This window comes from Danio rerio, chromosome 19, assembly GCF_052040795.2.
Source record: "Danio rerio strain M-AB ecotype USA chromosome 19, GRCz13ab, whole genome shotgun sequence".
In the NCBI taxonomy this organism is placed as follows: Eukaryota; Metazoa; Chordata; class Actinopteri; order Cypriniformes; family Danionidae; genus Danio; species Danio rerio.
The window spans coordinates 30,294,407-30,321,551 of record NC_141039.2 but is presented as its reverse complement, the minus strand read 5'-3'; the positions used below and the strand labels follow the sequence as shown (position 1 = coordinate 30,321,551).

General features: G+C 37.7%; 1 long non-coding RNA gene across 3 annotated transcripts in view; it reads right to left on the bottom strand.

Annotated features, from left to right (window-relative positions):
• Window positions 1-27,145, bottom strand: part of LOC141379111 (uncharacterized) — a 136,009-nt gene that overhangs the window by 33,416 nt on the left and 75,448 nt on the right. The window contains exon 5 of one of the 3 annotated variants that reach the window (XR_015516834.1): window positions 22,917-23,590. The exons of the other annotated variants lie outside the window; for them this stretch is intronic. This is a non-coding gene — a long non-coding RNA (uncharacterized LOC141379111). Of the gene's footprint in view, window positions 1-22,916; window positions 23,591-27,145 lie in introns of those variants that run through there. 3 annotated transcript variants of the gene reach the window in all.

Sequence of the window (27,145 nt, the reverse complement as noted above, 5' to 3'; positions counted from 1 at the left end):
GACCCCCGTCGGGCACCTCCAATTGGGCTATCGGGGAACACGAGGACCAGGCTGTCAGGCCTTGCCCTCTCCCATCCTTTACCAAACCTATTCATAGGAACAGGGGCAACTCTGCATCCAGTTAAGTAGGGGGATGGAAGCCGTTGCCATTGTTTGCCAGCAAAAAGCCCTGGATGCATCGAAACTTCCTTAAATGCGGCGAAAGACACCCGCAGTCCCGAAAGCTCCCCTTTATGCAGCCGTACTGGGATCCGGGACAGAAAAGAGCAACAGGAGAGCCCCATCTCAGATAAAGCCCCCGCTAATCTGCTTTCATTGGGGCTTTGGGAGCAGCAGTGGATGTTTGTCCTCGATGCACCTCTGTTTCCAGGGCAGACATACAGTATTAGAGGCCTGCAGATTAGTCATGGGGATGAATGCATGTAGATTGGATGTTTAGGCTGCTTTTCACATACTTTCAAAGGGGGAGATCTGGTATCACCAAATCCTAATCTCAAGACACGGGCAGGGGCACAATAAGCAGGAGATAATATGTGTGTGATCTTCACTGTGGTGAATAGGAACTCAGCGCTGATTAAAATGAAGAGGTTTACATAAGAGCCTCTGATTGACTTCAATATAGAGAATGGGAACCTACTTCATGGCGAGCTGCGTTCCGTCGTGTCCTCGGACACAGTTTAAACCAAAGCAAATCACCACAGAGAAAGCACAGTTTTACCTTTTGTAAAACATCTTACAAATGCTCTGAATGAAATGGACTAAATGTGTATAGATAGCTTTATAAATGCTCTTTGAGTGTCTGAGAAGCTGATAATATGCATTCTGCAATATTCTGTCTCCAGTGGTGAAGTGGAACTAGTGAAGTCGAGCAAAGATGGAGAGGGAGCGGATCAAATAAATGAACCTTAGGTGATGCCACAAAACATTTGCATATATGATTCTCATGTTATTTATTGTGTAAATGCTTACAGTTTATTGCTGATGAGTACATATATGATACAATAAACCAATAGAGATCAATTGTTCTGGTTTCTTTTTTTTTGTTCTAGGTTTCTCAGTCTTAATTTCCCAACTTACAGTTGAAGTCTCCCCCTTTGAATTTTTTATTTTTTTTTAAATATTTGCCAAATGTTTAACAGAGCAAGGAAATTTTCACAGTATGTCTGATAATATTTTTTCTTCTGGAGAAAGTCGTATTTGCTTTATGTGGGCTAGAATAAAAGCAGTTTTTAATTTTTTAAAACCATTTTGGGGTCCAAATTATCATCCCCTTTCAGCTATATTTTTTTTCGATAGTACAAACAAAACCATCAGAATAAACCATCGTTATAATAACTTGCCTAATTACCCTAACCTGCCTAGTTAACCTAATGAACCTAGTTAAGCCTTTAAATGTCACTTTAAGCTGTATAGAAGAGTCTTGAAAATATATAATGAAATATTATTTACTGTCATCATGGCAAAGATAAAATAATTCAGTTATTAGAAATGAGTTATTAAAACTATCATGTTTAGAAATGTGTTGATAAAATCTCCCTGTGAAACAGAAATTTGAGAAAAAATAAACAGGAGGTCTAATAAATCAGGATGCTAATAATTCTGACTTCAACTGTACACTTCATTGCTTACAACATGTTTTCAAAAACTATTGGGTTGCATTTAATTTTGGGTCGTGTTATTATAGTGTAATTACGCAGATAAGTACTAGGTTAGTTAATGTGGTTAATTAATGTGTAAATTACTTTAATTACTGCAGGAAGTATACAACAACATAGCTGTAAATTAGAACTGCAGTGATTCTGCTATAGAAAATTATGGCTGTGCTGATTTACAGCCATGTTGTACTGCTGTCAGTGTTATATTGGGTTTCTACAACAGTTTAACTATTTGGCAATACATGACGAAACAGTAATGAAAAAACAGGATCTACATTACTGATGCATTCATAAAAAAATGGTAAATGAATTTAAGAGTTCAGCCTTTATAAATCTACTGCATTTGGAAAGGGACCAACATTAACCCCATAAATGCCAAATTGCTTACATGATATTATTTCTTTTAAAGAAAAAGGCAATTTTTGAAGACAGTTTTGGTGTTTTTTGTATATATAATGTATGACAAACGTGCTTGATTCCCAACACTTTTTAAGAGAAATCAGATTTTGTGTTCCACAGAAGACCAATACTTACAAAGACCTTTATCTTTTAACACAGGCTCATTTGGAATATATGCCCAGGGATATTGTTCTGAGAACCCTAGAAATATGTGCCTTGGGGTATATAATGGCTGTATTTTGTGCATAAAATTCATGCTACAGAAGGTACCGCTGACTGACTATTTTCTGGCGTGACTGGTTTGCTTGGTAGCTTGGTATACGGCTTCAGACTTGGGAGTGGAGCAAACAGGGATTCGAGTCCAGCAAAGTATTGTTCCAGAAAGCAGGTAAAACAAAGCTAATAAAAAAAGAGTCGTGTGTAATAGTAGTGTCCAGTAACTTATTTAAAATTGTGGAAAAATGTGCCTTTAGTGGATTTGTGATAACAAAAACTGCATGAACATGTAGATTGTACATATTTCTTGGTTCTTAAAAATTGTAGCCTTGGGCACATTTTGATAGTTTATATTTTTAATATTGATAGTTGATATGTTTAATGATGCTTTGAAACAAGTGGTACCAATGTGAAGTTAGTTCTTCTAAAGTTTTCACTTTCCACTGAAATAAAAGAGGTAATGGCTCGTTTCCACTGACTGGTACAGTACGGTTCGGGTCGGTACGGGTTACCTTTATCAGGCTTGCATTTCCACCAAAAGGGTACCCTTTTGGTGGGCGTGGTGTACGACATAAAGTGTAAGTCGACGTCATGCTCGCACAAATAAATGTCTACAGTAAAGCTGTACAGGTCGTTTACATATCATGAGAAGCTCTTCTCACAAAATAGATGCTTTACACACATAAATACTTATAAATGTTTATTACTAACTTTTCTATGAACATGATTTAATAATAACTGCAGATCAATGACAGTGCAAAATAGCCTACTGCAATGTCTGTAATTATATAAAATATATATATAAATCCAACATATATGAACACATACAACCCTTTACAGTCTCTGAAATATTATCAATTACAGAAAAACTACACACATCATACATTTACTACTTATTTGAGTTCAAAAACACACACAATATAGCCCACAGTCAGTGCAAACCTCTCATCTGTGTCTGTAATCTTCACCATCACATGTATGCTCTGTTAGAGAGTAATTTTGTCATTCCCAGTTCATAATAGTCCAAAAGGCAAAGATAAACATGGCAGTTTGTTCATTATTCAGATTGCTAAAAGACTTTTGCTCCTGTGTTTTGCCTGACTTCTTTTTTTTTCTGGACTTTACTCTTGAGTTTGTCCTTATCTTTCTGAATGAATCAGATGACGGAGACACTTAAATAATCACACACACTTTATTATCATCAGCTCAAGAAGTTTGTTATATCAAATATAGACGCGATTGTGAGCTCCCGGAGGAAAGAGAATACCGCTCACACTTTTAGACGGGCTTGTAAAGCAACAACAGGACACGGCAGATTTTGTTCTTCTTGGCTTTGTGTCTGTTCATCAAGGCGACGACAAGGTTTGTTTGAGCTCGGGTCATCCATGGCTCGTTATTATATGCATAGAGTATATCCATGTAATCTCTCGGCTGTGTACCATGAGTTAGTGAAGTATCTCTTTAACCAATCAGCGTTCAGCTGCGCGTGTGGCTCCACCTTTTGGTACCCTTTCTCGTTTTTGGTACCCTTTCGACAGGGTGCCGAAAAAGTGGTACGGTATGGTTTGGTTCGGTACGCTTATTGACAGTGGAAACGGCCATAAAAGCGTACAAACCGAACCGCACCGTACCGTACCACTCAGTGGAAAAGGGCCATATGGGGCTCAAATTGAGCTAAGAAAATATTCTGACCACCAATATGAACACTTGCCTTCATGTATTTTTAAGCCAAAATCTGACACTAAATGTCACAGAAGAAACTAAGTCTTATCAGATCACACTTCATTCAATTATTTCCAGCCTTCCATAGTTTACTTTTGGTTAACCAATATAAGTTGTTCCCTCAGTTTCTTTGTTCTCAACTAACGGTTTGCTCTTCCGCTGCTATAGCTCATCTGCTTCAAGGTTTTAATGTGATGTTTCTTCAGAGATGTTCTCCTGCAAACCTTACATATTTGAGCTACTGTTGTCTTTCTATCAGCATAAACCAGTCTGGTCTTTCTCCTGTGACCTCTGACATTATTAAACTGCTTTCACCCACAGAATAGTCACCCACTGGAAACGTTCTCTTTTTCAGATCGTTCTCAATGAACCCTTAGGATGGTTGTGGATATAAATCCCAGAAGATCAGGTGTTTCTCAAATATTCAAACCAGTCCATCTGACATTAACAACAATGCCACATTCTGTGGCTTAAATCATCTCTCTTCCTCCTTATTACTTATTAAATCATCTACTTATTAAATCATCACTATTGCCATGTGATATATTTTGTTTTATTTTTTTAGATATTGGCAAAAACACTCAGTTGAACTAGTGTACCTAATAAAGTCAACCCAAGCTCATTCTGGAAACGTAGCCCCGCGGACGTTTCTGGAGACCGCGATTTGAGTGGCCGGAGGTACGTAAGGCCACGTTTAGTTTTTTCGAGCGAACGCTGCGGGGCGGTGTGGCGCCGCTCCGCTCCTCCTCTTTGCGCTCGCCGACCGACGGCTCGCCTCCGAGTGGAGGGCTTTCCCGATGCAACCAGTTTGTCCAGTTTGAGGTCTTTTGTTATTTTTTTTCTTTCTGGACGGCTTTTGCAAACCGTCGCTTGGGTTTAGGGAAGGAGGAGGAGGAGGAGGAAGAGGAGGGCAGCCGGGTTGGACGATCCGGCGGCTTTTCGCGCGAGAACAGTGCGGGCGCGAACGGCGCGCGCTCCCGAGAGGCACCCAAGACGCGAAAAAGCGGCCACAGCGGCCTCTCGCGGATCCGCGAAAACAAAAACCGCTCGAATACGTACCTCCTGGGACGTATCTCGCGATCCGCAGAAACGTCCGCGGGGCTACGTTTCCACAATGAGCCTGGGTTAAATAAAGTGAAAGACAAGTGTATATCTACAATTCTTTTTTCAAATATTTCCCAAGTGATATTTAATCGAGAGCAAGTATTTTACATTATTTCCTATATATATTCTATGTTTATATATATATATATATATATATATATATATATATATATATATATATATATATATATAAACATATTTTTTTCCCCCAGACTTTAAAAGAGTGTAAAAATCTTCATGGTTCTGTGAGCCACGTCTATCAAATCTGATGTTTATTTTGTGTTTTCTATTAGATTTGAGTCAGGTGATTGGCTAGGCCATTCTACAGCTTTATTTTCTTTCTCTGAAACCATTTGAGATTATCCTTAGCTGTTTTCGGACCACTGTCTTGCTGAAATGTCCACTTTAGTTTCATTTTCATCATCCTGGTCATGTAGATGTTGGACTGAAGCAGCTGATATTAATTTACAATGACAAAGAGCAGAGGGTTGCTGAAAAACTACTTAAATATTTCAGCTGCTTTCTAGGCTTTCACTGACTTTCTACACCTCCCTTTCTTCATGTGTTCAATACCTTTTTTCTTTGTTATTTCATTTTATTAAGCATAACTTAATTTTTCATTTTATTAAGCATAACTTAATTTGTAAGCTAATTAATATTGTTTTCTTTGAATATATGAATTTCTTTGGTTGTAATCAACATCTGGTGAAAATTTCAAGTCAACAGCACCTTAAGAAATATGTTTTTATTTTTCAGTTGGCAACAAAACAAACTACTGTTTTCCAGTGACATGTCTAATCAACCAAACTTGCCTATTTAACCTAATTAAGCCTTGAAATTGCACTTTAAGCTAAATACTAGTATCTTACAAAAGAACTAGGGAAATATTATGTATTGTCATTATGGCAAAGACAAAAGAATTTAGAAATTAGTTATTAAAAATAAATAATAAATAATAATAATAAATTATATATATATATATATATATATATATATATATATATATATAATAAATAATAAATAAATTTCGCTCCATTAAACAGATCTTGGAAAAATAGCAAAAGACTTAACATTTTACAGGATGGTTAATATTTTTGCGCTCAACTGTTTATTCAGTATGGCGCCATTGCTTTATAGTGCATTTTATAATGACATTCTAAATCCAGATCATTATCGCCTTTGTCACAGCTAAATCTAAACCTGTTCGCTTTGGCTGAACTACACAGCATTTTCAGAGCAGTACCAGAATCTCCTGTGCTCTGTGTTCTCTGTGTGTCTGTGTAAAGTTCACCTCTGAGGCTCTCAGCCCGAGGCGAAGCTGCACGCACCGATTATTTCACCATAATTAAGAGTCCAGGATCTTTAGGGACGCCTGCATCTCGCTGCGCTAGCAACCTCAACCTTCATTTGTAACGTTACATCAGTATCATCACTATTGTGATTTGATTCGACCCTCTTTAAAAGGATCCAATAGCCGGGAGGCGCAGTAAAAGACACTACTTTATAGATTCAATCATCTTAGAGAAGGAGAGAAAAAACAGGAATTGGCTGTTTCAATCTGCTGAGATCTTTAGGCTATGCTGACCTGCGGTCTGATTGACAGCAGGGTTGATTCCATATGGACGAACTGCAAGACAAGGATTGACTGATTTTGTCTAGCAGGGGGAAAGAGTGTGTGTGACTACAGCTTTGACTGGCAGCTGCTGTTCTGAGTGGATACAGTACAAGTTTCCTTCGCAGGGGGTTGAGCAGACACAGGATTGGCCAAATCATCAATTATAGGAATGACTGACAGCTGACGGCCTCCGAAGTGTGTGCAGATGTAGTTGCTCCCAGCAAGAGAAATTAGATGTGGAGTAATCAATCAGTGTCGCTGGCAGCTTTCGTGTAAAACACAATTCAGGCATTAAATTGTTACATTACTAAGTATAGTATTAATATCATTGCTCATTTATTTGGTGATTTTGAAAAATATTGATATGTGCATATATAATTATTTTATGGTTATATTCTGTAAATATCTCTATACTTTTATGTATTTCATTCAATTTTTTTATTGTATGTCTGTATTTTATATTACATGTCTGTATTTTTATTGTAATTTTATATTGTATGTCTGTATTTTATATTACATGTCTGTATTTTTATTGTAATTTTATATTGTACGTGTGTATTTTATTCATTTATTTCATTAATATGCCTCTATTGCTATTCTTCGTTTATTTTTTATTTCATAACATTATTGTATCCTTATTATGACTAATATTTTAAAAAATAATTTTAAAAGGTCATATATCATCTTTCAAGTGCATTTTATGATAGTTTAAATGACTTATCGTCACTTTTGCCAGCATAAAGCTATTAAATTACATATACTTCACTACTGATTGTTGTTTTAAATAGGTAATTTTTGTACACAGCTTTTTCGTGCTTCAGAGGATCACTATTTTAAGTCATAATTCCTAGTCTTCGTTATAGTCATTAAGCAGCATATCTCCATGGTGTTGTTACATCCTGAGAGATTTTGTTGCATCTCAAAATCATACCCTATACAATAATAACTCATAAGTATCTAAAACCTTAAAGTGCATTAGAGTCAGATTTTCAGCCAATATTTATTACGAGACTGTTGCCTTATGTCATAATGAACTTAGAAAACAGCTCAGAGAAAAAACCTGAGATGAGTAAACAAAGATACAATGGTCTAAACCGTGTAAGTATGTAGGTAGGTTGGTCGGTAAGAAAGTAAGTAAGTATGTATGCAAGTAAATAAGTAACAAAGTGAGTAAACAAACTAATAAATAAATAAATGAATGAATGAACGAATGAATGAATAAATAAATAAATTTCCAGCAACAACAACAACATAATAACATAATAATAATAATAATAATAATAATAATAATAATAATAATAATAATAACAACAACAACAACAACAACAACAACAACAACAACAATAATAATAATAATAATAATAATAATAATAATAGTTGTTATTGTTGTAATTATTATTTTTTTATAATAAAACCCAATAAATATAATGTTTATGACACATAAACATAAATAAGCCCCTGGCAGTTTATTTGTGAAACAGAGTAACATTTAACAGAGTAACAAGTTAAAATGTTTCTTTCATCAGAGATAATTACCTAAAAATACTAGCATCTTTATTAAATTGAAATGTAAATCGTTTAATCCAAACAAAAACAATACCATATATTGCTGATTTAATAAAAATATAAATTTACAATGACATTATTATTATTTTGTTTATGTATAGTTAACTGTAGGTTACCAATTTTACAGTAAATACAGATGGTTCAGTTTAACTTACTTTTCATCCTTTTATTTTTCTAAATTAAGAAAACATTCGAAGTAGTTTTTTTAGATTTATACATTTGGGTAAAAGTCTAAGCCACATTTACAGAAAGTAATATGCATTCCTTTAGCTGAAAGATAGAGGGCAGCCTTGTGACAAAAACAATCAGGCGGTGTAAGCAATCTATAAAACTGCCAATCTTCAATCGTAAAATATACACGCCACACATAATTGCAAAACGTCCGTCATTTTATAAAAGCATACGACTACTATGAACATATTTGAGAAACACAAACACTTTTTTTACACAAAACAAACAATCTGCAACCTTTAACAGTGTGCTTAAATATGTTTTGAAACAATATCAAGCGATTTACATGCATGTTCATAATAAATATGTATATACTGTCATAATATGTATACACACAACTCTATCTGATGTGTCTACCATTTTCGATCCACCAAACCCCCAAAAACATAAAATATCTCATTCAAACACACACATGCCATGGACACCCTGCAGTGGCTGCCATTTAGGCGGTGTAAATAATTGAGGAATAGCATTTGCCGTCATGGCCCACATGAGATGTGTCTATAAAAGAGCATCAGATCTTCTCTTTGAGAGGAGGAGTCTGTCCTGTAACACACTGAGCTCCTCTCCAGATAATCGATGGAGGAGTCAATGACTGCACCTTTTCAAGCTGTTTCCAATATGGACTTCCTTTAAATACATCCTGAGTGTGAAGAGAGTTAAGCAGAGCCACGCAAACACTGCGGATGGCACTACGGCACAAGATACAGCCTAGCATGTGGATTATTAGGCATTTAAGCATATTATAAACGTTAAAACGTATCAGTTTACGTATGATGGGAAAGTTAGGGAAATACACTGCAGGTGACACAGCAGGATGCAACCTGGTTGATTCAATCTTTTTTATTTATCTTGTAGAAAATTTCCAGTGAAAAAAATATGTGAAGATTTCTAAAATGCATGTTAATTTATGACAGAGATACGCTTTTTTTTTTTTTTACAAAAAGGAATTTTGTAGAATTCAGAAAATACTGTAAATGTACAGTAAAATGAATAAATAAATAAAAAATTAAATAAAATAAATCAATAAAAAATATATTTTCACTTTTTTGTGTAAGTGTAATTCGGGTACGTTATGTATGACCGTATACCTCTGTAAAAACTGATAAATCAGAATACAGATAAAAGTAAAACCAAAATCTGGTGTGTGTGTGTGTGTGTGTGTGTGTGTGTGTGTGTGTGTGTGTGTGTCTGTGTGTGTGTGAGTGTGTGTGTGTGTGTGTGCACTGTAAAACATTTTGGGTTCCACACACTTCCTTTATGTTGTCACAACACAAATCGATTAAAGTTAACTTAATCACTTTTATAAATGTAAGTAGATTGAACATAAAATAAATAGGTTGTCCCCCAAAAAACCTTTAGAATTGGGTTGTTACACCTCATTTAACATAAGTAGTTTGAACAAGCACCAAACATTATTTTTTGAGTGTGTGCGAGAGAGATTTATGGCTCAGTGCAGGAGGAAAAAAAAACTCAAATAGGTTTAAAAATATATACTTTACCTGAAGTCTGCAGACAAATAAAAAATGATAAACGGTGACAAAAGAAACACTTAAAAGTGTATTTTGAATCTTTCTTTACATCAGACTGAATAAGCACTTGATGAAAAGCCAAAAAGCCCCAAATCTCAAAAGCGACTGATGCGTGTTTTTGCCTGCAGTGTCTCACCTTAAACAAACTTTGACAAAGGAGCAAACATTTCTGTTTGTATTTGCTAGTCAATACCTCAAGTAACATAAGTGACCGTAAAGATTTTTAAATATTTATTTATAAAGTTAATACTGTAACTAATAGGTGTTTAAGTGGATTCTTTCTAAATATGGAATAAAATAAAGTGTCTTAATTAAATCACATGGTTAGGGTTCCATGACTAGAGCTGTTTTCGTTCTGTTTGAACCATGAGATGTTAAAGATAAAGACTTTTAGTACATATGACCCTGGACTGCAAAACCAGTAATAATTTTTAATTTATTATTAAGATCTACACATCTGAAAGTTTAATATATTAACTTTCCATTTATGTATGGTTTGGCAGGACAAGATTTTGGCAAGGCACAACTATTTAAACATCCGAAATCTGATGATCAAAATACAGAGAAAAACCATTAAAGTTGTCCTAACTAAGTTTTAACAGTGCACATCACTAATCAAGAATTAGGTTTGTTATTTTATAGTAGGAAATTTATCAAATATCTTCATGAAACAAGATCATTAATTAATATTCTAATCATTTTCAGCATTAAAAAAATCTAGAATCTAGAATATAAACAATGCATTTTTGACTGTCACCAAAAATATAATACTCTATATTCCAGACACTAAGTTCAATAGGACAAAAGACAGACAAATTTATACAAACCACATTAAAAAAAGACATGCTGTTATGTCAATATTTCATCAAAGGTGACTGATAACGCACCTTAGTAAGCCTAGGGTTTATCAACAACATTAAAAGGGTTTTCTGAGAATTCTCCTGAATACACAGAAAAAATTATAGATCAAACTTCTCATCAAAGCAAAAAATAATCAAAATAATTTATTTGCACTACACCATATGATTTATTAAAAAAGAATATTCATACAGTCATTTTTTGCAACCTGCACCTTATGGAGACTCTCTTTTTTAAAATTGTACCACAGAGAAGCGGTGTATAAAGAACTGTGATAAGTTCTAAAGAGGTTTACCTTTACCTGCTCTGAACACAAATAAATCTTTCTCATCAGCATATTTGCTTGAGCAAATAACTTCCGACATCCCCAGTACATATCATTATCATCACTCATATCTTCAGTAATGACATGCCCTAAATATTTAACAGTTTGACTAACATTTAAAACTTGCTCTGACAAATACAAATCTGAAAATAATCATATACAGTTGAAGTCAGAATTATTAGCCCCCTTGCTTATTTTTTCCCCCAATTTCTGTTTAACGGAGAGAAGATTTTTTTCAACACATTTCTAAACATAATAATTTTAATACCTCATTTCTATTAACAGATTTATTTTATCGTTGCCATGATGACAGTAAATAATATTATACTAGATATTTTTCAAGACTTGAAAGAAGACAGCTTAACTAGATTAATAAGGTTAATTAGACAGGTTAGGGCAATTAGATAAGTCATTGTATAAAGATGGTTTGTTCTGTAGACTATGTAAAACATATATAGCTTAAAGGGCTTTCTAAGAAGAAAAACGATCATCAGACATACTGTGAAAATTTCCTTTCTCTGTTAAACATCATTTGGAAAATATTTAAAAAACAAACAAAGAAAAATCAAAGGGGGGCTAATAATTCCGACTTCAACTGTATGTTCTTTGGTTCTACATGTCAGAAAAACACTCTTTTTTGAGTCTTTTTTTTTGACTCTGCCCATAATCTGCACAAATATTAAGAAGCTGCTAAAAAACAGCGCTACTTGGGGACAAGATAACCAAATCATCAGCATAATGATTTATATACTGCTTATGTAAGTTCACATCTTTAAGGTGTACATTTGACTGTTTTATATAATGAATGTTAAAGTAATTTAAAGAATGACTGTTTTAAATAATGGTTTACACACACACACATTGTTGGTTTACAATAAATAAATAAATAAACAATACTGTTGCTCTACTACACTTAATTATGGTTTTATTGTAAAAAAAAAAAAAAAAAAAAACAACTACAAGAAAGCTGTCACGGTTGCAGGTTTGTGCGCTTTTCCGGAGTGTCTGTTTGATCACGTTGGTTTGTTTTTGTTCTCCTCGTGTATTTGTTTTGATCACGTGTGATGACGGCACTCAGCTGGCCTGATGAGCTCGCCAGCTGAGGCTCATATTCAGGTCTATATATGAGCCACGTTTTCTGTGTGTCTTTGTCAGTTCGTTATGTGTGCTTATGGTGTGCTATTCTGTCTGTGTGCGTAGGATCCGAGGACTATTTTCTGGACCCTGTTTTCCCGTCTGATTCCTGCCCGATCCCTCCTAGCACTAGCACCATTCCTTACTTGTTTTTTGTTTGACTTTGTCAATAAATATTATTTTTGTTAACTCGCACTTGGATCCCTCTGAACTTTCATTATACGTGACAGAACGAACTGACCTTCACCATGGATCCAGCGAGTGCATCACAGATTTCAGAATTCCTCACAAACAGCAATGCCCGGATCGATCGCCAAGATGAAGCGTTGGCCACCACCGCACAGGCTATCCAGGCTCTGGTTGAGCAGGTTTCACTGCTGACGACGCAGGTTCAACAGCTGGGTTCTGGAGCAGCTCAAGCGGCTCCTGCACCAGCCCCGGAGGTGGTACCTGCGCCAGTTATTGCTAACGCTAGCCGCGCTGCTGAGCCTCGCCTTCCTCCTCCGACCTGTTATGCTGGAGAGCCGCACTTGTGTCGGTCCTTCCTGGCCAAATGCTCCCTGTACATCACCCTGCAGCCATCCTTGTTTTCATCTGAGCAGTCCAAGGTGGCGTTCGTAATCACCCTCTTGTCTGGAAGAGCAGCCCAATGGGGTACCACAGCTTGGGAGAAAAAGCTTCCGTGTTGTTCATCCTTCGATCTTTTCTCCAAAGAACTCAAGAAGGTCTTTGATAGGGCCGCCTCAGGGAGAGAGGCCGCCCGAGTCCTTGCTGAGCTCCGCCAGGGGAATCGGAGCGTGGCGGACTATTCAATCGAGTTCCGCACGTTGGCTGCTGAAAGCGGTTGGAACGCGGAGGCTCAATGGGACATGTTTCTACATGGGCTTTCGGATCGGCTCCAGGATGAGATCTACTCTTTAGATCTGCCTAAGACGCTGGACGAATTAGTGGATCTGGCTATCCGGGTGGATTCCAGACTGCTCCGCCGTGAGAGTCGCTTGAGGCATGACAGATTTCCGGATCCTGTTCCTGAGCTTCCGGTCTCGGCGGTGGCGCCGGAGATGAGTAGCGCTGACCCGGAGCCCATGCAGCTGGGCAGATCCCGCTTATCCTTGCAGGAGAAGCGTCGTCGGAGAACTGAGGGACTCTGCCTTTACTGCGGGGGGGCGGGGCATCGGGTGGCTTCCTGCCCCGTAAAAGACAACACCCATCAGTAGGTAAGAGGTTACTGATGGGTGAAATCAGTTTGGACAAATCCTCTGCGGCGGCCACATTACTACCTGTCACCATAACATGGGGTTCCGGAAGTCAGAACACCCACGCCCTTGTCGATTCCGGGGCGGAGGGAAATTTCATAGACTCCAGTTTTGCTTTCAGTTTTAAACTTCCGGTTATAGCTCTGGCACAACCCATTGCAGTACGCGCACTCAGCGGACTTTCCCTTCCCACTATCACTCACTCCACTAAACCCATAAAACTGATCACGTCTGGAAATCATGTTGAAAACATTTCATTTTTTTTAACAGACTGTTCCAACACACCGGTGGTTTTAGGTCATCCTTGGTTAATTCTTCATAAGCCTCATATTAACTGGGGTCTTAATACTATATTTTCGTGGAGTGAGAACTGTCATCAGTCTTGTCTTTCGTCTGCTCGTTCTGCTGTTTCTTGTTCTGTGTTTCAGGAGGAGCGCATGGACCTGTCAAACGTGCCCAGTGAGTACCTCGACCTGAAGAGAGTGTTCAGTAAGTCTCGAGCTGCTTCTCTGCCTCCTCACCGTCCCTATGACTGTGCTATAGATTTATTGCCAGGTACGTCTCCGCCCAAAGGCAAGTTATACTCTCTTTCTATTCCTGAGAGGGAGGCCATGGAGAAATATATTTCTGATTCTCTAGCGGCCAAGATCATACGGCCCTCTTCTTCACCGGCGGGGGCGGGGTTCTTTTTCGTGAAAAAGAAGGATGGGTCTCTTAGACCCTGCATTGACTATCGAGGGCTGAACAGCATCACGGTGAAGAATACGTATCCTTTGCCGCTGATGTCTTCAGCGTTCGAGCGTCTGCAGGGGGCTTCGTTTTTCACGAAATTAGATCTCCGTAACGCATATCATTTGGTTCGCATGAAGCAGGGTCATGAGTGGAAAACTGCGTTTTTGACCCCCAGGGGGCATTTTGAATATTGTGTTCTTCCGTTCGGGCTTTCTAATGCTCCTGCAGTTTTCCAAGCACTCGTAAATGACGTGTTGCGAGACATGATAGATCAGTTTATTTATGTCTACCTGGATGACATTCTGATTTTTTCTCGTTCTCTCCAGGAACATGTGCAGCACGTCAGGCGAGTGCTTCAGCGGCTGCTAGAGAATGGGCTTTTTGTCAAGGCGGAGAAATGCGTGTTCCATGCACAGTCTGTTCCCTTTCTAGGACACATTGTGTCAGTCGAGGGGGTGCGCATGGATCCAGAGAAGGTTCAGGCTGTGGTAAATTGGCCAATTCCGGAGTCTCGTAAGGCCCTGCAGAGATTTCTGGGCTTCGCCAATTTTTACCGGCGTTTTATTCGCAATTTCAGCCAGCTCGCCGCCCCTCTGACGTCCTTGACCTCCTCCAAAACTCCCTTCAGGTGGTCGAGCGCAGCACAGGCTGCATTCTCCAATCTAAAGAGCCGCTTTGTTTCAGCTCCCATTTTAGTGACACCTGATCCCTCCCGGCAGTTTGTGGTGGAGGTTGACGCGTCAGAGGTGGGGGTGGGCGCTATCCTGTCCCAGCGCGCCGCCTCGGATGACAGAATTCATCCGTGCGCGTTTTTCTCTCACCGATTATCTCCCGCAGAACGAAACTACGACATTGGTAATAGGGAGTTGTTGGCTGTCAAACTCGCTTTGGAGGAGTGGCGTCATTGGTTGGAGGGTTCGGGGGTTCCCTTTATCGTTTGGACCGATCATAAGAACCTCGAATACATCAGGTCCGCCAAACGACTCAGCTCCAGGCAGGCTCGGTGGGCATTATTTTTCGGACGTTTCGACTTTACCATCTCTTATCGACCGGGTTCCAAAAACATCAAGCCCGACGCGTTATCCCGTCTTTTTGATTCTTCCGAGCGCAATACGTCTCTTGAGCCCATCGTTCCCCAGAGGATTTGTATTTCTGCAGTGACATGGGAGATCGAGAGCAGGGTTCGCACAGCCCTGGACGGGGTAACGCCCCCGGTCGGATGCCCACCTAGTCGATTGTTTGTGCCGGAGGGGATTCGGTCTGACGTCATTCGATGGGGACATTCCTCCAAAGTGGCTTGTCATCCAGGGGTGAGTCGTACATTATTCTTAGTTAAACAGCGATTCTGGTGGCCAGCTATGGCACGGGACATACGCGAGTTTGTTTTGGCCTGTTCTGTTTGTGCTGTTTCTAAGACTTCTAATCGCCCTCCCGCTGGACTCCTTCAGCCGCTGTCAGTGCCTTCGAGACCCTGGTCGCACATTTCGCTAGATTTCGTCACCGGTCTCCCGCCATCTGGTGGCAATACGGCTGTTTTGACCGTTGTGGACCGGTTCTCGAAGGCTACTCATTTTATTCCTCTGCCCAAATTACCCTCAGCCAGAGAGACAGCGGATGCTGTCATTAATCACGTCTTTCGCATTCATGGCCTCCCGACGGATGTGGTTTCTGACAGGGGACCCCAGTTTGTCTCTAAATTTTGGAGAGAATTCTGTCATTTATTGGGAGCGACTGTAAGTCTTTCTTCTGGTTTTCATCCTCAGAGTAACGGACAAACCGAAAGGGCCAACCAAGATCTCGAGCGCATGTTACGTTGTTTGGTTTCCCAGAATCCCTCCTCTTGGAGTCAGCAGCTCCCATGGGTGGAGTACGCACACAATTCATTACCAGTGTCGGCTACGGGCCTTTCTCCGTTTCAGTGTAGCTTAGGTTACCAGCCACCAGCTTTTCCCAGTCTGGAATCCGAAGTCGCGGTTCCCTCCGCCCACGCCTTTGTCCAGAGGTGTCGACGCACTTGGAATAGGGCCAGACAGACCCTCCTCCAAGTGGGTGCGCGCACCAAGGCTAAAGCCGATCGCCACCGGTCGAAGCCTCCCGTTTACGTCGTCGGTCAAAAAGTGTGGCTTTCAACTAAGAATATTCCCTTGCGTTCCGTATGTAATAAACTTGCACCTAAATTTATTGGCCCATTCACTGTCATCAAGATCATTAGTCCGGTGGCAGTTCGCCTTAAACTTCCTCCAGCGTACAGGAGAATACATCCCGTGTTTCACGTTTCTAAATTAAAGCCCGTTTTTCATACGGCGATTAACCCGCCCACTCCGGTTCCCCCCCCGCCGCGTCTCGTAGATGGGGAGACCGTTTATTCGGTTAAGCGCATTCTGGACTCGAGACGGAGGGGGCGAGGATTTCAGTACTTGGTGGACTGGGAAGGTTACGGTGCGGAGGAGAGAACTTGGGTGCCTGCAAAGGACATATTGGATCACTCTCTTATCGATGATTACAATCGCCAGGTAAGCGCTTCTGGGAGCACCAGGAGGTGCTCTTGAGAGAGGGGTAATGTCACGGTTGCAGGTTTGTGCGCTTTTCCGGAGTGTCTGTTTGATCACGTTGGTTTGTTTTTGTTCTCCTCGTGTATTTGTTTTGATCACGTGTGATGACGGCACTCAGCTGGCCTGATGAGCTCGCCAGCTGAGGCTCATATTCAGGTCTATATATGAGCCACGTTTTCTGTGTGTCTTTGTCAGTTCGTTATGTGTGCTTATGGTGTGCTATTCTGTCTGTGTGCGTAGGATCCGAGGACTATTTTCTGGACCCTGTTTTCCCGTCTGATTCCTGCCCGATCCCTCCTAGCACTAGCACCATTCCTTACTTGTTTTTTGTTTGACTTTGTCAATAAATATTATTTTTGTTAACTCGCACTTGGATCCCTCTGAACTTTCATTATACGTGACAAAAGCATGTTAAATGAGAATCTGAAATATTTTATGGCATACTTCAAAAAATAAAGCTGATTTAGTATTTAAAAATGTTTTATTTTGAATATTTTTAAAATAAATTGGCCTTACACTTCATGTTTTCATTTTTTTTGTTGAAAAAAATGTGTGTTATTGTTGGTTATTGAGTGTGTTCTTAACTCCTAGCGACATTAGGAATTATGAAATGCAATCCTAACTTTTGTGTTCTTGGTGGGGTAGTAAAAGGGTTATTAATATTATTCATATGATGTTTTTAATTTCAGATTTAAAAAAGTACTGATCAAAGTCTTGATCATATCGTAGTTCTTCATACTCTTCATATTGTGTCTTGTACTCAAGAAAGCCTTTATAATTATTTTTCTTTAATAGCTTATCATTTCGTAGCCAACCATGAAGATAAAAAGAACATTTGGTTTCAAAATAAACACTTGACTTTTACTTCTTGCTTTAGATAATTCTTATAAATAGCTTCAGTGTATGGCACATAATAGAGCCTACTGGATATTAGTCACTTAAACACTAAAACATGTGAATAAATTTTGATGGATTTGATGATTTACGCTGGAAAAACGATCACCAAAGTTGGAAGACAGTGAAAACTTTCCGACTTGTTTTTGCGGCGACTTAATTAAAGCTTCATGTCAGTAGAGTCCCTCACACCTCGCAGCTATTCCTGACGCTACGTCATGTTAGCTTAACCTTGCCAAGACACCCTGCAGCTAAGCTAGCAGTTGAAACAAAACAGAATTAGGTTACAAATGTCTAACAGAGACGTGTGGGCAAACCGATACAGCAGACGCCGTCGGATTAGGGCCTGTTTTCATTTAATCAGGTTTGCAATAAAGCCCTGAATGTTTCGATTTTGTCAGGAACAAACGAGCCTTGTACAGATGTTTGTCCAGGAAAGCTGCTCACCTATGCCCGCGTGAAATAACTTCCCTTCCCATGATCCTCTCTGCCGAGTCTCGCTCGTGTAGGATTATGGCATAATCAATGAGTGCTGCTCGCTGCTCCTCATTACCACAACAAAGTGCTGTTAATAATCTGAAAGCTGTTTTCACTTTTTCTCTGACTCTATAAAGCATTAGTTGACAGTTTTTTTAATATATATAAAAGTATATTCATGCCACGTCTGGAGGAAACAATTGTGTGAGTACGTCAGAGGTGTGGGACTTTGGGAGGCTCAGAGTAAACAGGTTTTGTAATTGAAAGTGTGAAGACTTCAGACGGCTTTTCTCTCCATGTAATAGGATGACAGAAGAGAGTGAAAGCCTGTTTTAGTTTGTGTGAAAACCCATTCAAATATATACACATATATGCCGAGCACTCAACTAATATTGGCACCTTTGGTAAATATCAGCGAAAAACTATGTGATCGTTTGCCTGTATTGTTTAACCTTTTGCTCAAATATATACAGTTGATGTCAAAATTATTTGCCCTCCTGTGAATTGTTTTATTCTTTTTCAAATATTCCCCAAATGATGTTTAAAAGAGCAAGGATTTTTTTTTTTACATTTATTTGCTATAATATTTTTTCTTCTAGAGCAGGGATGCCCAAACTGGGGCCCGTTGACCAAAGTTGGCCCATGGTAACCTTTAATTTGGCCCGCCATGCCATCTGAGAAGAGAGGAAGAAGGATGGGGATAGTTTATTGTCATTTCAAATCTAATACTTTTGTTTGTTTGTTTGTTTGTTTGTTAAAAGCTAACTGAAAATAAATTTTTCAACAAAACAGAGCAAATTAATCAAATTTAGTTTAAATGTACATACTGATACCTGACAGACAGAGGTCAAATCAAGGTAAAGGTAGATTCTGTTTGACTAGTGTATTAAACATTAAACTCCACTGTTATAAACGTGATTGCTTTTATTGCAAGTTATCATTTTAAATGTTACACTGCATTAGTTAATATGATTTAATTAATGTTTTCAAATAAATTAGACAATTACAAATGGCAACTCTAATGTAATATAGTTTGGTATTTTTACCTTCAGCTCACAGCTCTCACCGCTATTTGGTTTTTGGCCCTTTTTACAAAAACGTTTGGGCACCCTTGCTCTAGAGAAAGTATTATTTGCTTTATTTTGGCCATATTAAACGCAGATTTTATGTTTAAAACAAATGTTTTAAGGTCAATGTTATAAGGCAATAACATAAGCAATTCCTTTTTTAGATTCACACACATAAACTACGGACAATTTACATTTATACCCAATTCACCTGTAGTCTTTGGACTGTGGAGGAAACCGGAGCACCCTGAGGAAACCCAAGCGAACGTGGGGAGAACAGGCAAACCCCAAACAGAAATGCCAACTGACTCAGCCGAGGCTAGAACCAGTGACCTTCTTGTTGTGAAGCGACAGCAACACCTACTGTGCCACCGCGTCACCGCTACTGTCATCATGGCAAAGATAAAAGAAATCAGTTATTAAAAATGAGTTATTAAAACTATAATGTTTAGAAATTTGTTTAAAAAATCCTGCCCTTAAACAAATATTGGGGAAAACAATATAAAAGACTTAAAATGTAGAATTAAAAATATAATAGACTAATAATATTTAGCAGCTGAAGTTATCATAGTTGGGTAAAGCTTTAAATAATCTAGCTCCTGTTTATCTTACCAACCTTCTGTCTCTCTAAAATCAAACCTGCTCTTTAAGATCTCAAAACTCAGGGCTTCTCATAGTACCTGGAACAGCAAAGTCGAGTAAAGGAGGTCGAGCCTTCTCATTTATGGCTCCTAAACTCTGGAATGGCTTTCCTGATAATGTATATGTATGTAATGTAATAATAATAGTTTTAAACTGATAACGCCAGCCAAAAGAGAGAACAATGTTAGATTTAGTGTCCTGTTCAAAGACACTGGCTGCGTTGATAACCACTAACCACTCAGTAGGTACTGCATTTGAATTAAAACATACTACTCGACCATTAGAACAGTACATTCTTTACAGTATGAATGTGAGCAGTATGAATGAAATTCAGTCATACTACATCTGCCATTTTGTCATAGTCACATGACCTACCAAGTATGAACGAGAAGTATGCGGTTTCGAACGCAGTCTCTGCTTCAGAAATATCTTGTATAAACTAACCTTTTTTTTGTAATTTGATGCAATGATTATATAATACAAAGTACAACTTAATAAATTAAGGATTGGGGAAAGAATACACAGAGTAAGCATTCTGCATTATTGCACTTTGAAAACACTTAATTCTGTCTAATTTATGAACCGTTTTCCTTATGAGGACCAAAAAAGTCCCCACAAGTTCACATATTGACCGGTATTGCTGTACTTGTTGTAACATTTGGTCCCCACAATATAAGGAATAAAAGGTAGACACACACAAAGTTTAAATAATTCCCATGTGTCATGCTTGTAAATGAAGGCTCTCTTGACTAAATCTGGGATGCGCAAAACACTGTTAAAGTGATTGTCTCTTCAAAACAAAAGCACATTTTGTGAACAGGTGACAGTTCCTCCCATCAGTGAGAACCGTCATTGGGGTTTAATTATGCTACAAAAAAGGTATTTAATTATTTTTCATTCAGTTAATTGCATTTCTTGTTTCAAAGTGTCATATCAAAAGTACAGAATCAGTGAGCATCAGGATTTATAGTCAACATAAGACAAGTGAAACTGGATATTATATGTATACTTATTTTCATGTAAGACCATAAGAAAGGGCATGGCCATTTATAAATTGAATGTGCCAGGCTTCTTGCATCATCTACTTTCAGTTATTATAAAATGTGCAAAAGATATTGTTACGCTGCTTGATAATGCAAACTACTAATATTATCCTTACAATGCAACTTAGAATTCTTGTAGTAAATACAAATGAATAAATAGTCATTTATATAAAGAATAATGCAGTAAAAACTAAGATTAATTTCATAAGTTAATAATTTTTTCATCCTCATATCATTCAAACCTTTACAATGTTTCTTTTCTTGTAAATACAATCAGGCAACAAAACAAGTTTGCTTACTATTGACTTCCATGTATATATATATACATGTATATATACACACACACACACACACACACACACACACACACACACACACACACACACACACACACACACACACACACACACACACACACACACACACACACACACACACACACACACACACACACACACACAAACACACACACACACACACACACACACACACACACACACACACACACACACACACACACACACACACACACACACACACATACACACACACACACACACATACACACACACACAATAAGAGAGTGAATAAATGTTAATATTTCTCTGTTTTGACTGAACTACTCCCTAAATATGCTAAATAACAGTTTTATATTTGTATTAACAACAACATTTCCAACTAGTTTCATGTGTTCTTAGATTACAAAAGTAAAAAGGTTGATTTTGACTTATTTATCCACATATCACGTCAAACATTAGCCTTTTTTCAGTGAAATTAAACAAAATTGAATACAATATATTTTTGGTCACTACTGACTTCTATGGACTTAATGGTAATATGAGAATATTTATGAGAGGCTGCACATTCATGATGGGAATCTCCCTTTCCACCACATGCCAAATGTGCTCTATTGGATTGAGTTTGGTGACTGTGGAGGCCATTTGAGTACAGTGATCTCATCATCATGATCAAGAAACCAGTCTGAGATGATTTGCGCTTTATGACATGATGCAATATTCTGCTGGGTACACTGGGGTCATAAAGGGCTGAACATAGTAAGCAACAATACTCAGGTAGGCTGTGGCATTGACACGATGCTCAATTGGAACTAATGTGGCCAAAGTGTGCCAAAAAATATTCCCCACACCATTACAGCACCACCCACAGCCTGAACCTTTAATACAAGGCAGGATGGATCCATGCTTTCATGTTGTTGACACCAAATTGTGACCCTACTATCACCATCCAAATGTAGCAGCACAAATCGAGACTCATCAGACCAGGCAACGTTTTTCAAATATTCGATTGTACAATTTAGTGAGCTTGTGCTAACTGTAGTCTCAGTGTTGTGCATTCAAATATGCTCTTCTGCATACCTCAGTTGTAACAAGTGGTTATATGAGTTACTGTTGCCTTTCTATCAGCTCGAACCAGTCTGGCCATTCTCCACTGACCTCTGGCATCAACAAGACATTTGCGCACACAGAACTGCCAATCACTGAATATTTTCTCTTTTTCAGACCATTCTTTGTAAACCCTAGAGATGGTTGTGTGTGAAAATCTTAGTAGGTCAGCAGTTTCTGAAATACTCAGACCAGCCAGTCTGGTATAAACAACCATGCCACGTTCAAAGTCACTTAAATCAACTTTCTTCCCCATTCTGATGCTTGGTTTGAACTGCAGCAGATCATCTTGACCGTGTATACATTCCTAAATGCATTCAGGTGCTGCCATGTGATTGGCGGATTAGAAATTGGCATTAACAAGCAGTGTGTACCTAATAAAGTGGCCAGTGAGTGTATATTGACACAACCTAAGTACCTATATATTTCATATATGTAATATATAAAATAATATAATACATTGCTATTTATATTTTTTAGACTAAACCTAATTTTTAAAATTAGTAACAGTTCTTTATTTGTATATGTAAACAAAAATTAAAATGACATAAGTACTGTACATCGGTTCAGTTAAAAAAAAAAACATCCTTCTAAAAACAGTAAATCTATTATTACATAATTTGTGAAGATTTAACATTCATCAGCTGTTTAGATTGAATCCCGCAGACAGGAGAGCAGAAGATGTACGCTAAATGTCATCACCTATGGCTTTTGCTCCCTCTGGACCGACTTGTCAAGCAGTCAAGACTCCTTCCTGATGTCTTTACAGAGCCTACGGCATCAGCACACACTTTATCAACCAGTCATCAATCTTTCATCTGTCTCTTATCTATAATTAATGCCTTAACACAGCGGTCGGCTGTGGGGTCCATACAGGTGTGTGTTTGTGTGTGTCTGTAGGTGCTAACAAACAACCAGCACATGTGGCTCGATGCATCAATATCGGTGCTCATGAAGCGACTCCAGCAGACGTTCCTGACTTCTGCAGGAGGAATAAATCCAGACGATTTCCCCGAATACATTACGCAGGAAATAAGAGGAGACCTCTGCTCTTTCTCGGACTTCAGATGTCTTTGTGCCTCTAATGGAGGAGCTTTCCTCTGATATGATTGAAGACAGAAGAGCTCTCCTGGCGCTCCGCTTCGCCACCGCCCCCCAGGCCAGCATCTCAAAGGGAAGGAATAGATTATCCCCCTCGCTGAACCCCACCAACTCGCACAGCCAGTGCAGGACATTATCATGTCAAAATATGGCATCACTTAATTTCCATGGCAACCTCGTGTCAGTGGATTTCTGTGCCGCATGGCAGAGTTTTAACATTAAGGCAAGACACTGCAGGTGAATCGGCGAAAAACAATTTAGCAATAGTTAACAGCATTCTTCCACATTCAGTTGAATATATTCAGAATTGCAAATGTTTCTTATATTACAAGTTTTCTAAAATGTCAAGCTTTATTTGATGAAAATGCACTCATTTGCACATATTTCCAGCGCAACAATCTAGATATTGGATTTTTCAAAACGCGTTTCATTTCAATCCATTGTTTTTTTTTACATACAGTATAATATTCAAATGGTTTTACAGAGGGGATTTAGGGAAACTCTTTTTTAGGACTAAGTTAAACAAATATCAATGATCAAATAGATAATAACCAATTAGAAATGTCACTAATACAGCCATAAAGAAGCTTTTGTTTACATTTATTTGTAGAATAAAATGTCATACATAAGGCAAATTACATGTACAAATAATAACTTTTCTAGTCATCTCTACTTACGTCAGTCAACCTGACTAAAATATATAGTTAAACTTTCTGTAACTAAAAATGAGTTGATTAACTGATTAAAATTAGTTTGTTGTTTTTTGACATGACAAATCTTTAAACTTTCAGAATATGAATAAAACAATGTCTGGTGTATATAAAAGTTCTGAAGCTGAAATATTTAGTTTGTCAAAGTCAAAAAAGTATTATAATTGCAATAGATGGTAGATAATCTAGCAAAAGTGCTAGAGCAAGCCTGAGGATTTATAGAAACATCAGGCATCAGTTACCTATGGCTGCAGCTAAACTTTTTATTAATACAATGATTTTCCCTCCTTTATCACAAACATTACAACATTAAAACCATTGCATATTATTTATAAACAAACTGTAAAAAAAAATTTGCTTACATTTTTGCAAAAACAAGGAACTATCTTTACTGTTACTGTATTGCACAACATAAATTACTAACATTTGACAACTACTTATTATATGCTGATGTGTATTTACGGTATAAAATGTTTAATAACCTTGCACCACCACCTCTCAAACAATGTGTGATTGTCTGCAAGGACAATATAAGACAGGCTAGATGATTGCTTAGAGGCGATTGTTCAGTTAAACTCAAGAGAACTGTTTTTGGACAATAATATTTTTCAGTCAGAGCAGCAGAAAGATGGAATTAGGGCTGTGCGATAACACGATATTTGATCGTGGACCATCTAAATTACTGCACGATTCGCTTTTCCGAAAAATCATTGTATCGCCATATTCTTAAACATACACGGTAAGAGAACATTTTTATATGGGGACATTAGTTTGGTTGTATTGTACCTTTGTAATTTGCAAAATAGTCTTAAAAAACCAACTTGAAAAATAATCAAGATAAAAATCGTGATTTCCCCCCAAAAAACGTGATATGATATTTTTTCCATATCGCCCACCCCAAGATGGAATAAAATATGAGTGCATATCAGAGAGAGTAACACTTTTAATAATTTTAAAACTGTTCTTAAAATTTAGCTAAAACAAAATCAAATATGCAACCACTGTTTTGATTTCATTTTACTGACTATATGTATTGTACTGTAAGTGTATATTGTATTATTTTTTTTTTTACTTTTAAACTTGTTAGAACTTCCTGCCAGGGTCTACAGATGTCAATTAGCTTTATGCTGTAGCTAACTCTAGCACAACATGTCTTGTTGTCCATTGTCCCTGTATAAATAAATAAAAATTTAAAAAATGTAAAAAATAAAGTAACAAATAATAATAATAATAATAATATTAATAATAATATTATATAACAATCTACAAACTAAAAAGACATAAACAGAGTATATGCAGGAATCCTAAAGGTAATTTCAACATCTTTTTAGGACTTTTTAAAGACCTTCTCAAAATATTTCAGACCTCATCACCACTTCAAGTTCTGATTAGTATTAAACCTTTAACTTAATAAACAGTTGTTAATAAACCGTTTTAGTTAAATAAATCAACAAAGCACAACCATGCAACAGATAAGCTTGGAAGAAACAAAGCTTAAAAGAATAAATTACGTAGTTGTTTTAGCGACAGGATTTGGCCTATGTTTAAACTCGTCTTTCTTCAACCAGGAGTACGCAAACTTCCATTTTCCAATTTTGCCGTCTGTTTCGCTGTTTGGTTTTGCTACATATGGAGAGCGTCACTCACCTTATCGTGTTTGTTGCAAATTATGTGACATCACCTGGACTATGAAGTCAATCTAGGGCCATATATATTTGCAAAATAAAAGAAAGTTGTGCAAACAAAAAGATAAAGTATTAAGCAAAAAAATAAATAAATAAATGCAAATCTTAAAAAATGACCAAGCGAAAATAATTTGAGAAATAAAAAATTTATTTTGCTAACAAAAATAAAGAACTGCAAAGGGGAAAATAAAGTAGTGCAAAAAAAAAAAAAAAACACTTGCAATTTATTAAAAAAAAATAATAAAAAAAATATGTAAAACATTTTTATAGCATTGCCTTTACAAAACTCATCCAGTCGATTGCAATGCTCATTTTGATTTGCTTTTTAGACAATCGTGAGTTTACGATGCTGGTTTCCCTTTGCACTTTTCTGCGCATTTCACTTTGTGGCCCTGATTTTTACAAGGGGGCAGAGTCGAGGGAACTTGGGTGTTTACAGTAGGCCCAGACCTAATGGGCTGTAAGACCACCTCGGTGATACTGTGTCACCAGGTGATGATGCCACTTAAATGGAGGCAGGTCCAGGCCTGTAAATGTCCAAGTTCCCTTGACTTCGCCCCCTTGTCAAATCAGGGCCACAATGAAAACACAAACAATTAAATTGCAAATATTTTAGGTTTATTTTTGCTTTGCTTAATTTTTGTTTGCAGTTCTTTTTTTGTTTGCACATTTCTCAAAACTTAGTGTTCCCTTTGAGTTCTTTTTTTTTGTTAGCAAAATTAATAAATATTTTTAAAATCATTATTAACTTATTTTCCTTTTGCGATTTTTGGAGGTTTGCGTTTATTTATTTATTTGCTCAATATTTAATTTTTTTGTTGGCAAAACTCTTTTGTATCTATATGGTCCTAGATTGACTCTATACTGATAAATAAAACACTTAAAAGTGCATTTTGGATGTTTTCTTCATATTAAAAACCAGAAAGCTCCAATTCTAAAATATAATTGGTGCAAGAAAAACTGCGTTTGTGATTCCAGAGTCTATGCCAATTTTATAACCCAACATGGCTGCACTCGCAAAACGTACGTTCCTCAAGTCATCGTTTTTCCCACTGCATCCCTGTTTACAGTGGTGAATCTCAGAGGTCACATTTGTTGTAGCTGGTAATGGCTGGTGCTGAGGCTGCTTTGGCCCCAGTGGGGTCGGGCTAGAGTGATTGACACCGGGATGTGTATTATTTTCACATGAGTGGATTTGCAGTGGAGGGAAGGGTTGAGGAATAATG